This window comes from Dendronephthya gigantea, unplaced genomic scaffold (genome assembly GCF_004324835.1).
Source record: "Dendronephthya gigantea isolate DGI-Jeju-01 unplaced genomic scaffold, DenGig_1.0 000060F, whole genome shotgun sequence".
Classification (NCBI taxonomy): Eukaryota; Metazoa; Cnidaria; class Anthozoa; order Malacalcyonacea; family Nephtheidae; genus Dendronephthya; species Dendronephthya gigantea.
This window is the reverse complement of record NW_021163070.1, coordinates 484,540-497,500: the sequence shown is the minus strand read 5'-3', so window position 1 is coordinate 497,500 and position 12,961 is coordinate 484,540. Positions and strand designations below refer to the sequence as shown.

The 12,961-nt window shown below is 33.4% G+C and overlaps 1 pseudogene; it reads right to left on the bottom strand.

The window, feature by feature from the left end:
- Window positions 1-806: 806 nt before the first annotated feature.
- Window positions 807-925, bottom strand: LOC114530186 (annotated as a pseudogene).
- Window positions 926-12,961: the final 12,036 nt, after the last annotated feature.

Below are 12,961 nucleotides of genomic sequence, written 5' to 3'. Positions count from 1 at the left end.
TGCCACGCTGCTTCCTGGTTATATTGGAACTATATAGTAATGCATAATTACACGTATTTCCTTGTTTTCTGAAAATACAGACGAACAATTAAAACTTGTCACATAAAAACTTGTCATAGAAAACTTGCTCGTCTGTAAGAGGCTTTAGCTCTGTTGATTATTAATTTTAGTTTGTATACGATGATATACTATTGTTATTGCTATTGTTATAGCTATTTAATGCGATGTGAATACGACGAAGTACATTTATATATCCCCCACTCCCAGTGCAATCCGCCATCTTTGTTGTTTTGCCACTGTGATACAGTTTTAAAATTATAATTTATTACACCCACTGTAGCTGGGTGTTGAAAGTCACATGACCGCCCGGAGCCAGGGCCTTTTCCCGCCCTCCCCAATGACAAAAAGGGAAATGCCCTGGGAACGAGGTTGGATGTTTTGCATCAGAACAACAAGAATGGTAATTGGAATGGTAATTTCCAAGTGGTATCGATGTAGATATCTTGTTTGCGAAAACAAGAGCTTTTGATGTATCAATATTTTTGGGGAAAATTAAACAAAAATATTCCTTTTGGACAAATTGATGAGAACATTGGAATAATTTTCTATGAATAAATCAAAAGGAGCCTATGACACGAAGTATTCCCAAGAGGTCACCCATCCAAGTGGTATGGACGTAGACATCTTGTTTGAGAAAACAAGAACTTTTGATCTATGAATATTTTTGGGGAAAATTGAACAAAAATAATCCTTTTGGGCAAATTGATGAGAACATTGGAATAATTTTCTATGAATAAATCAAAAGGAACCTACGACACAAAGTATTCCCAAGAGGTCACCCATCCAAGTACTAACTTCGCCTGACTTGTTTTGACTTTGGTGATCAGACGAGAACCAGTGAGTTCCAAGTGGTATGGATGTGGACATCTTCTTTGAGAAAACAAGAGCTTTTGATCTCTGAATATTTTTGGGGAAAATTAGGAGGTCGGATTTGGAAAACATGATATCCTTTCACAACCGCATTGGCAATAATGATTTTGACCATTCTATTGTGTAAAAAGCAGCAAATTTACAACACAAGCTTACAAGTGATCATTAGATTGCAATTTCACAAGGCACATTTTGCCTCTTGAAATACATATCAATACTACAAGGTTTGCTTTTTTTTAAATAGAAGTTTATGCACCTTAATTACTATGCCCTAAGAAAAGTAAGGTCGTCATAATTCTTTTGTCGCTACAGCAAATGAAATGTGGTGCCTGGCCCTCCATCACCTCTATTAATTGGAACTTACATTCCTGAAGATGACAAACACCGGAAAGCATTCTGCTTCTTGTTGGAAATTGATCGAATTGTGTTTGCTCCAGTTGCCAGTAAGCAACAGATGCCATATCTGCAAATTTTGATCCAACAACATCATGTGTGCTTCAAGAGTATCTATCCAGGGTGTTCAATCATACCCAAAATGAACTACATGATCCACATGCCCAGGACCATTTTACAGTGAGAATTTAAGTATTGGATAATCATTAGTCATTTTCAATCACTTTCATTTGCTTTGCATTTAACTCATCATTTCACGAGGATTTTTTCAGAACTTTTCCCAGCCAATATTGCCACAATTGGTCTCAGCAGTCACCATGAGACAGGAGAGCCAAACACGGTTTAAACGGAAAAATAAACTACAAAAAATCGAAATATTTTCTGAACAATTTGTTAGCAATGGAAAATTGAGACTCGCACACAAATCAATCGTAAAATACCTTAGCAATGACATCAAATGCACAGAGGATTACATTAGCAACTCAATGATCAAACACTTAGACTCAAGAAGGCTTAGTCGATCTTCTAAGCCTCCTCGAAAAAATAACAACTGAAACATATTGAGGATCAACTATCGGGGATATGAAACATTACATTAAAGCTTGCCTAGCAAAGAAACCTAAAGAACTAATTCTACATGTTGACAAAAATCCTAAGGACATAGTTACTGGGATTGTGGATATTGTAAATATGGTCAAAGCTCTAACATGGAAATTACCCTATCTGAAATCATTCTGGGGATTGACAATCAAAATTATGAAGCTAAATTTAGTAAGGTCAATGCTAAATTAAATAAGTTCTGTGCAGAGCGTAATATTGGCCTGATTGAACATAAAAACATACAAGCATGAATTGGAAACTTCCATTCTAGCTAAGAATGTTGTAGAGTATTTGAACCAAAGCATGAGTAATTGAGATATTGCGGCTATTGAGAACAAATCAAATAATTGCTTAGGAGAGAATAACTTAAATTCTCCCCAAATTTCGGCAAATGATCAGGCATGCCCTAAATTTAAATTGAAAGGTTTTAAAATTGGTCACCTAAATATAAAAAGCATGGTAAAAATTTAGATTAGCTGAAAGTTTATTTGACAAGTTGACAATTCAATACACTTGGCCTTAATGAAACTATGCTAGATAGATTAATTTCAAACGAAGAAATACTGATAAGTGGTTATGATGTTGTTAGAAAAAGGCCGGAATCGACATAGGGGTGAGTAGTAGATGTGATTTTTTTTTTGGGGGGGGAGCGTGAACCAGCACACTTTTATTATATTTTAGTATTACAAAAAATGACGTCACATCTTGTTTACGCAAGAAATCAGGCTCTACGGACGGGGGTACCGTAACATTGACCGTCCAGATTGCTTAAAAAATAAGTGTGCTGGTTCACGTTTGCGTGTCATGTGACCTGTATTAAAGATATTAACTTAATTAAATCAAGTTAATGGTAAACAGGTCACACGTCAGCGTGTGGTGACGGAGCGAACGAGATGTTATCCGAAGCCTTGGTTGAGCCGACTGAGTGAATTTGAACTTCGCGCTAATACTTATGCGCGTGATGATGGTGGTGTCATGTTCGCCGAATTACGTCATAGCAGGGTCAAAAGTGCGGGGGAAAAAAATCCGATCACTGTCGCGGTTGACGAAGGTAGTTTTAAAAAATAAATAATTAACAATTGAGTAGTAACACGTGAATTTGAATTGAAATGAGAAAAACACACATCCGTGACAGCTTTTAATAGTTTAGTTATTAAGATTTGAAATGTTGTAACAGCTATTGACGAATCAGTAACAGCTTTTAACAAAAGAATGACTTTATTTTAAGAATAAAAAATGTTATTACAAAAAATCATTTGAATAATGAGTACAATACGTGCAAAGCAGTTAATCATTCAAAGCAGTTTGTTTGTGCAAAGCAGTCAAACATAAAGCTTGATTTTGTGTCCATTGACAAATCGAAACCAGAATGAAGAAGATTTCATCGGTGATTTTCTATCCGGTTTTGTTGTTTATCAGGATCTAGGTTTTCGGAGAGAAATAATATAATGGATCCTCAACGGCTTCTTCGCTGAGCATAAGGGTATTAGAAAAAAAGTTGAATTCATTCATTATTATGTGTTTCGATTTGTCTGTAATTTCTACCCATATCAGTTTTCAATCGATGTAATATGATTTTAAGCGTTGAGTATGTCTCTAAAAAAAAGGGTTTTTTCTTACGATTTTTTAAGGGAAAAAGGTAAAGTGCATATCCCTCATCGTCAAGGTGATCTGCGAAAAAAATAGTCTGTTTATTCATTTTCGAAGAATTTTTCAAATCTTTCAACTTCCCAATTGCACCTGCATGCTTTCAGAATGAAACTTTGCTCTGCCTGTGTGATTTTGCCAAAACATTGATTTGCCAAACATTCTACTCGGGCTTTGTGCGGGACAAAATCATGCTCACCACATATAGGGTAAGATGCTCAATTTCTTCATCGGCATCTTGTGGAAGTGATTCCATACTCGCCAATTCCTCATTTGTGTATTTGCTTTCTTTTTTTTCATAACATATACGGTGAGGGAAGAGCACATCTTCACCTTTTCCTGTGAAAGCTTTCATCTTTCCACTTTCTTTTTCAGGAAAATCGATCCTTATTTTTGAAAGGAAAAAAAGATTGTAAAAAAATTCTAGATTGTAAGTGGAATATTTGTACCTACATTGAATCAAGTTGTACGGGTTCTTCACTTGTCATTTCAATTGTTTCCATATTTTTTTTGCATTTTATGCAAAATCGAACACGGAAATGCAGAATCTTGCATTCGAGATGTTCACACCATACAAATTCTTTGTCGCCAGATTTTTGCGCTTTTTCTTCGTTAAGAAGTGCGTTGCATTGGAAGTGCACACAGTGTTGGAAGCCACATGTTAAACAATGTATGCTTTTTCGCGGGTCTGGATTTTCAGGGTCGAAGAAATAGGATGATAGCTTTTCCAGTTTGTCTTGAAATTCCTTGTTAGCCATGTTTTCTCTCTCAATAAGTATCAAAATGTCTCTACAAATTTCACACTTTTTGTTCACATATTTTTTGTAAAGGGAATCTTTATCGGACATGCTGTATTGTGTTTTGATTTGTGATTGGGAATTATTCAATTTGAAAATCGAAAAACAGATGCAAGGGCAAGATTTTATTTTTTAAATTTGGAAATTGCTGATATTTTCCCTGAAAGTGTCGGACAAAACATTTCTGAAATATTGGTAAAAATGAAACTTCTTGAAATTAATAAACTTATTCAAACAGTTGAAGTTGAGAAATTATCTTTGGGCGGGGGGTATTGTAATTATAAAAATGTAATAGAGTATTCCTTTTCAATATTTTCAAAAATAAATACAGGTGAAATAGGTTCGAATTTTCAAATAAGCGACAATAAATTAAGTAATTCTATGTTAGATATTTTGAAACATGAATAAATTTTTTAAAAAAATATGTAAAAATATATATATATGAATATATATATGTATATATATATATATATATATATAGACAGGATGAGTGTCATTTGTTTTTTAATGGTGGAAATGCTGTATAGCTAAAAGATGAATAAATATACTATTGTACCATATTTGATGAATGAGGATGATTCTTTTGTGCTGGATGTTTGTCATCAATTTATGAATTCGGAAAGAAATGTTGGTAATTTTCAAATTCCTCGTTCTCTTGGTGACTTTATAATTTTTTTTTATGGCGATCTCTATGTTGTGAAGTATTTTGTTTTTTTGGCCGATGTTGTTTTTCTTCTTGATTCAGGGATTTCTTTGAAAATTGTTGTCTGTTCATTGTGTAGATCGCGTCAGCCATCGACTTGTTATGAAATATATTATTTGAATTTTTATTTTCATGTAAAGAAAATAAAAAGTAGATTTTTTCAACCTCCTCACCTACAATATGAGTTTTCTGAGAAAGTGATGACACAATGTTTCTTGCACTTGTTTTCTCTGGTCAATAAAGCAATTAATGATGGTGTTAAAATAAATTTAAGGAAATTATTTTAATGTGGTGCAAAATTGTTTAATTGAAAAAGTATTTTTATTCCTTTGGTTTTGTTGATTACTTATTTCATTGCATGAAATATTTAAACACATTTAAAGAGAAATCAAATGAGTTTTGTTCTTGCAAGTTCTTATTTTCAACATATGTGCGGTTGTAAAATGATAGCATATGAGATATATGCAAATCAAAAAATTTTTAATTTGAAAAAAAATTAGTTTAAGTTATTGCAGCGATTGGCGGTTTTCGATTAATTTCTCAAAAATTCAATTGAAACAAATTGAAACAAATTTATATCAATCATCTTGAATTATTTGAGACTTTTTTTTCCGCATGCAACTTTAAAACAGTTGATTTTGTATATATAATTTTTAAGGAAATTTTCGTGACAAATCTTTCTCGTTTATTTACTTTTTTAGCATTTTGTAAATTTATTATTACAAAAGTTGGGTATTTTATTTTTTCGCGAAAACACAAAAAAGAAGAGATAACCAATCGAATTGGTTATATTTTTATATTTCGGGTATAAAACGTAGTGAATCAGTTGTCATTCGTGTTGCCTTTATGCTTGTTTTGTTGTTTAGTCTTATACATATCGCTTTAAGCTTTTAAGATGGAATTAATTCAGAAGCCTGAGGTTTTTGTTAAGGATAATGCTATTGATGAGTTGCATTATCTAACGTCTTTTGGTCGACAAAATGATCGGAAAGTTGTCTATCATGATTCCTTTCGAGGTTCTTATTTCTTAGCAAAAGTTTTTCCTTATAGTTGCGATACTGATTGTAAACAGTTTCGACTGTATCCTCATGCACGTGTTGCTGTTTCACTTTCGCAATTAAAAGAAATACGAAAGTGGTTGCAACACGGACCAACTGATCTATCTTTAAAAAATGGATCTGTTGCTGATAAATTGATCAAGGAGTTTGTTGATCCTGGAAAAAAGAAACGACTTATTGTTCAAAATGACAACTTTGGGTACTACTTAACTACGCAATATGCTGCTGATTCCATCACGAAAGACCGTGTTATTGATGTCGATAGTGAAACTAGGGAAGATGATGGTGAGGAAATGGTTACAACACCGCCGCCACCACCACCATTGGTTGAATGGAAAGATGCGTTTGAGAAATTTTATTTCGGATTATCAACGGAAAAAGGGGTGACTGTGAAGGCTTTATCAAAGTATATTCAGCATAAAGAAGCAAAGGAAACAGCGCCACGAAAACGAAAGCATAAAGTTGCAGCTCTTGACGAGGAGGAGGAAAATGAACAAGATGATGATGATGATTGTGTTAGCGAGGTTGAGAAAGATTATAACTTTATTAATAGTGTTATTTTAGGAATGAAATTGCATGGGGAAAAAGATGTTGTTGATGAAGTTATAAAATATTCAGATTCTTTGTCTATTGCATGCGGGTGCAGCTCAGATGATCTGCAAAAATCTATCATGTATGCTGGTGTTGATTATTTAAACGGTTTTTTTGTTCGACATGAACAGATGTTAGGAGATCATATTGATGCGATTTTTAATTCGGTATCGTTGTCTTTTAGATATTAAGAAGTAATGCCAGCGAAAGAGTAAGTAAAAGTTTTGACATTGATTTAATAAAGAAAGCATCTCGATTATTGAAAGGGGAGACATTAAGTAGTAATGACTTACAAAAATATAGATTGCATGAAAAAACACAAAAGTCGTATAAACGATTAAAAATAGATGTTAATGCTAGAAATAAACAATGGTCAATAGATTTAGCTGAAATGAATGATTTAGCAAGATATAATTATGGTTATAAATATTGGTTAGTTTGTATTGATGTTTATTCTCGATACGTTTTTTTGAAATTGTTGAAGAATAAAAGTAGTAACAATGTTGGGAAGAAATTTGAAGAAGTCTTACATCATAGCGGAGAAATTCCTGAGAAAATTCAAAACGATGAGGGAACTGAGTTTCAAAAAATTAGAAAGGAATTAAGTAAAAAGTATAATTTCGAATTATTTCATACTTTTAATCGTGAAATTAAAGCATCGCATGTTGAGCGTGTTATCCAAACATTGAAGACAATGGTTAGACGTGTTATTTCTGTCATTAATAATTTTAATTATTCAAAATATATTCATGTGGTTGTTCAAAGATACAATGCTTCTCCCCATAAAGCACTTTTTAATAATTCTCCTTATGATATATTTTGATAGAAAAAAAATACCGATTGAAAAAAGATTATTAAAGATTTTTAAAAATCCCTCCATTATTCATTCTTTTTTAAAAAAAGGACAAAAGTTAGAATTGCATGTGCGAAAAATTCAGTGTTTGAAAAATCCAATTTGCAAAGATGGAGAGGGGAAATTTTTAAAATTAGTAAAGTTTTTGTCACTGATCCCATAACATATGAAATTACCGACTTAAATAACGAGGTAATAAAGGGGAAGTTTTATGGAGAAGAATTGCAAGTTGTGTAGAAAAATTAAAATGACAACGAGAAATTTGTTTATTCCTAGCAATTGTCCGGGGGAAAATAATTTTACAAATGATTTTGTTATGTCTCTTTTATCACCAATTGATGGTGTAAATAATGATGTGCGAATGGAGGTTGTGAATGTATTGTATCCAAAGTCTATTATTAACATTGTAGATGATGAATTTTATTTTAGTTTTTCTTTTTGCTACAAACATCTTTCACCATTTGAAATAAAACATTTTAAAACTCTTGCTGACCATACTGTCTATTTTTATTCATATTTGGGGCATAAAAATTATATTGAAATTAAAATTAAGAAAAAAAATATTCCCAATGGAATTTATAGTTTAAAAAATATATTAAAATTTATTAATGGGAATATTGAGGAATATGGAATTAGTTTTTGTATCTGCGTTAGCGCAGATATAATGTTATTGTGTTGTTAGCTGTTAACCGTAACCTTTAGCCAATCAGAGCACTCCAAATCTTTGTCCGAGTTTATCCCGAAAGTTGTCGAGAGCTTCCGATTAATGGCTTTTAATGCGTGTAAAACAAGATGGCGAATGTTAAAAGCATGGACATAAAGCTATTTTAAACAACCAACACAAAATACAGTCTTTTCTTCCATATTATGAATCACTGATATGAATGTAAGGCCATATTTCAGACTATGATGCCTTCTGCTAATATGGGTTTTCATGGAAGTACAACAGCTCACTGGCAGGATATAAGAAATGTTGTATATAAAACAAGAAAAGAACTTTACAAATACAGTACGTTAACATAAATCATATGCACGGATCTAATCAGTGTCATACAATTAACTGTACAAAACAAAAGCTATGATGCCTTCTGCTAATATGGGTTTTCAAGTTATGCCGTGGAAGCTTGTGGAAGTACAACAACTCGCTGGCAGGACATAAGAAATATTGTATACAAACAAAAAAAGAGCTTTGCATATACAGTTATGATAATTCATATAGATAGATCTAATCAGTGGCATACAATTAACTGTACAAAACACAAGCTATTGATGCCTTCTGCTGGTATTGGTTTTCAAGTAAAATGGCAGTCTTATATACAGCTGCGGTAATCAAACCACATGTGCAGTATATGATTTTATACATTGAGGTGGAGTTGAATATTACATCTGACTTTTAATCTTCTAAACATTTTGTGGTGATGTATGTGGCCTTTGGTTTGCAACGTGTTCACTACAAATGTGGATTTCTGGAATAGCTGATCCATGTTGCTCAAGAGTGGATGTTGACAGGTGTCTCGTCCATATAAACAACTTTAGTATTATATAAAGTTATGTGCAAATATGGATGCATCAACAATTTTTCCTGTCAGGTATTATAAATAATGGACAATTACCTCCTATCCCCATTGACAATTACCTCCTATCCCCATTGATATCTTAATTTATGTATCGACAATTAAATAAAAAACCAAGGAACTCTTGTTACTGTTGCTGGATTTTATATCAGTTATTCACTTTTTCTATTGTGTATGAAAATTTAGTCAATATTAGTTCCAGTCAGTACTTTCTTTAATACAATAGTACTAAATTTAAAAAAATCATTTTAAAACTTTTTTAAGTGTACATACTTTAATTATGCTGATTAGTCTAGGACCTGTAAAGGAGTTTGTATGCATTTCATTTAGGACAGATTATCTCAACTGTCTTAGGGTAAAATGACCATGGCGGTCAACATGGCATATGTGCCAAAATGTGAATCCGGGACGAAAGTCCTGAAAATGACCACACCCAGAAACGGCATAGTCGACATAGCTCTAAATCCTGAATTATCAAAGCTACAGTCTTTCTGAATTGTTTATATGGTTCAGAATGGTTGCTTTTAGGGGTGGTCACTGGAGAGTGAAATTAGCCTAAGTTTCATATTTTACAAGAAAATGAATGTTTACTATTCCAGGTCAACTGCTAATTATGCATAAAATTACAGATTCACTTGGCAAAGTCTAATTTTCCCTATTTTCTAAAAATTTTTGCCATATGATGAAAAAACATGCTTATTCTAATATATTTATTATAAATTTCTTAGGAAATAACAATGTTTTGTTGCGATACGACATATTTCATTTCACTTACCCCCCGCCATAACACGATTTCAGCCATATTTTGCAAATTTGATCACCGTTTTTTGCCGTCCGTCGCACGCACCATCCAAATACTGTACTTTAGCACGATTCTAGTGGACTAAAGAATTATTCAACCAATTTTCGATGGGTTTGAAGTAGTGCCATGTAATATTTTTTCATTTTTGTGTCGCTTGACATTTCATCAATTATGTCGCCATTGCCATGTCTGGTCGCCTTTCTGCACGATAAATGCCAGTTCTTGATCTCCAGCTGTATTTTTTTTTCACAGCATTGATAAATAATTGACAGTACAATAGCAGCTATCCATAATTTAAAAGCATTTGTCCCACTTGAAAGTAAAAAACCACCCCTCGTTTATCGGGAATGAAATTCAAGTTTTTGAAATTATTTTATGAATCATTTGTTTGCTTTGCTTATTGTTGGCAGTGCTAAAACTTCACCTAAATACCAATACTGTTACAGTTCATTACAATACCCCGCGTTGAAGCAAATAAGATAAAACATGTTTTTCATAACCACCATAACCTCATTCCTACAGCTTTCATCTTGCGCAGATACATGTACGCTTAGCGTGCCTCTCGTTTACAACAAGCAAATGGAAAAATTAAGTTAGTTTGGAATTCATTTTTTGAGTTATGGTTTACTCAAAAAAATGGTTTTCCTGATCTCGATGGTGGTGCAGAAATCAATTTTGACCATCATGTTCAATTAAAAAAGTCTGAGTATAATCAGACCAATAATGATCATTGGGAAGTACTTTTCGGAAATAAGAAAATAGCACGTCTGAAAAAAAAATTAAATACTTATACTAATAAATTTATAGCATATGATGGCGGTGATATAGATTAATTTAGAATGGAAAATAATAATTTTAAGAGACAAAATGATGGTACTTATGTAATTGACATTGATGGTACTTATTATCCCGCTGTTGGTCTTAATAAAGATTTTATTCAAGGGGTTACAGATGCAAAAACGGAGGTTGAATTAAATTTCTTTTTGTCAGATTCTTTGAAGTATTTGTTAGGATTTGGAAAAAAACAAAAAATAACGCTTTTAAAAAAAATAAGTTTTGGTGAATCATATAATTCTTCTTCAACTGAATTTATTGAGGGTTCTTTTTTACCCGACATAAATAACGGTGTTCATGATTTATTTATTTATTGCGATGAATTGCAAGGTGTTGCAGTAGGTAATAGTATCTCAGAGTTATTATGTGTAGTGCCAATTGAAAAAGATCAAGGAGAAGGGGAGCCAAAAATTTTTTTCATTTTATTAATGTAAATGCAAATAAAGAAAAATTTAGTAGCAAGTTTAAGCTACCCAAATCTCTTTTAACCACAAAGGATAATTTTAACAAAAAATTTAAAATGATGGGAAGATCGAACTATTAACAGCAATGGCTTGGCTTTCATCTTTGGTTCAAATATATTTCTATTATGAGCCGATTTTAAGTCGAATGAAAGACGATGATTGAGACGATGGTTGGTTATATAATCTTGTGTCATGGCGTGTCTAAATTCAAAGTCTTTCGGCATTTTGTTATATTGTTGGGCTTTTTTACTGCAGTGTAGCATATATGAAGCTCAAAATCAACAGGTACATAGAAAACACAGCGTATACCGTATATTTGAACAAAGAGAGTGTATTCTCATCTTAAACAGAGTCATTTGGAAGTCAAATTCAGTAACATCGTCGAATTTTGTTTAACAATAATGGGATAGCTACTTTCCAACTAGAAAGAATAAAGCTACTCGGCACTATCCATCCAAATCCTGGTCCAAGTTGGGATGTAGCAACAAACAGTCAGACGGCAGCCCAACTTTTTAATCCCGGGGCTAATTTCGGAAGGCATTACGGATGCGAAGGCATGAAGCATAACAGAAGGAGTCTGTCAATTTTCTACGCTAATGCGAGAAGCATAGTGAATAAAACTGATTTACTGCTTTTGGAAATTGCTGAAAGATCTCATGATATTATTGTATTAACTGAAACACACTTGGACGATTCAATCTTAGACAGCAAAATTTTCCCTAGTAATTACACAGTATTTAGACGCGATCGATCGCATAATGGCCGTTACGGTGGAGTTTTGATAGCCACAAGGGACAAGGTTAAAGCCACTATGAGAGAGGACTTATTATGTGACTCTGAGTTTATTTTTCTTGATATTATATTCTCTAATAATCGAAAAACAACTTTAGGTGTCTTTTACAGACCACCTAATCAGGATACAAAGCCATTAGAAGACCTACAAGCAGTTTTAATAAGTTTGTCAACACCAGAATTGGTTCTCTTGGGAGACTTCAACTTTGGCGATGTTGACTGGTCGAGTCCAAGAGCTCTGAACAACTCTATAAATTACACTATACTAATGGATATTGTCCAGGACAATTTCCTAACTCAACTGGTGAATACTCCAACTAGGGATAGGAATATCTTAGACCTTGTGTTGACAACTTCACAAGACATTATAAGTAATTTATCAGTGGAAGGCCCCTTTTCAGATCACAACTCAATAACCTTCCTATTGACTGGATCGCCATATGTGAGGCCCTGTTAGGGGTAGTGTACATGTCGTCCGTTCGTATTTCAAACCGTGTTGTGTCGCCATTTTCTGCCTTGTTCATGTCCATGTCGCTATTTCCTCTTAATATCCCTGTCGCCGTCGCTATTTCGTTATATGTAGATACTAATTACTAAAGACACTAAAAGCAAAGTAGGCGAATACAACCGCTTTTATTAGTTTACTTTCTTTCACAACAAGTACAAATAGGCTAGCATAGAACTAGTCTACTACTACAGATCCAGGCGGCTAGGACGCACGACAATTCTACCAGAGGAAGTCCTTGTCTGTACAACCGGTGTGGAATCGACATATACATTAATTTGTTCATCGTCTGATTCGTCACCGCTACGATTGTCCTGACCTTCAGGTAAAAGATCCTCACCATCACGCAGGTTATTCAACAGTTCTTCGTAAATTTTCTCAGAAAGATTTAAACATGTTGATTGCTGCTCAAAATCAT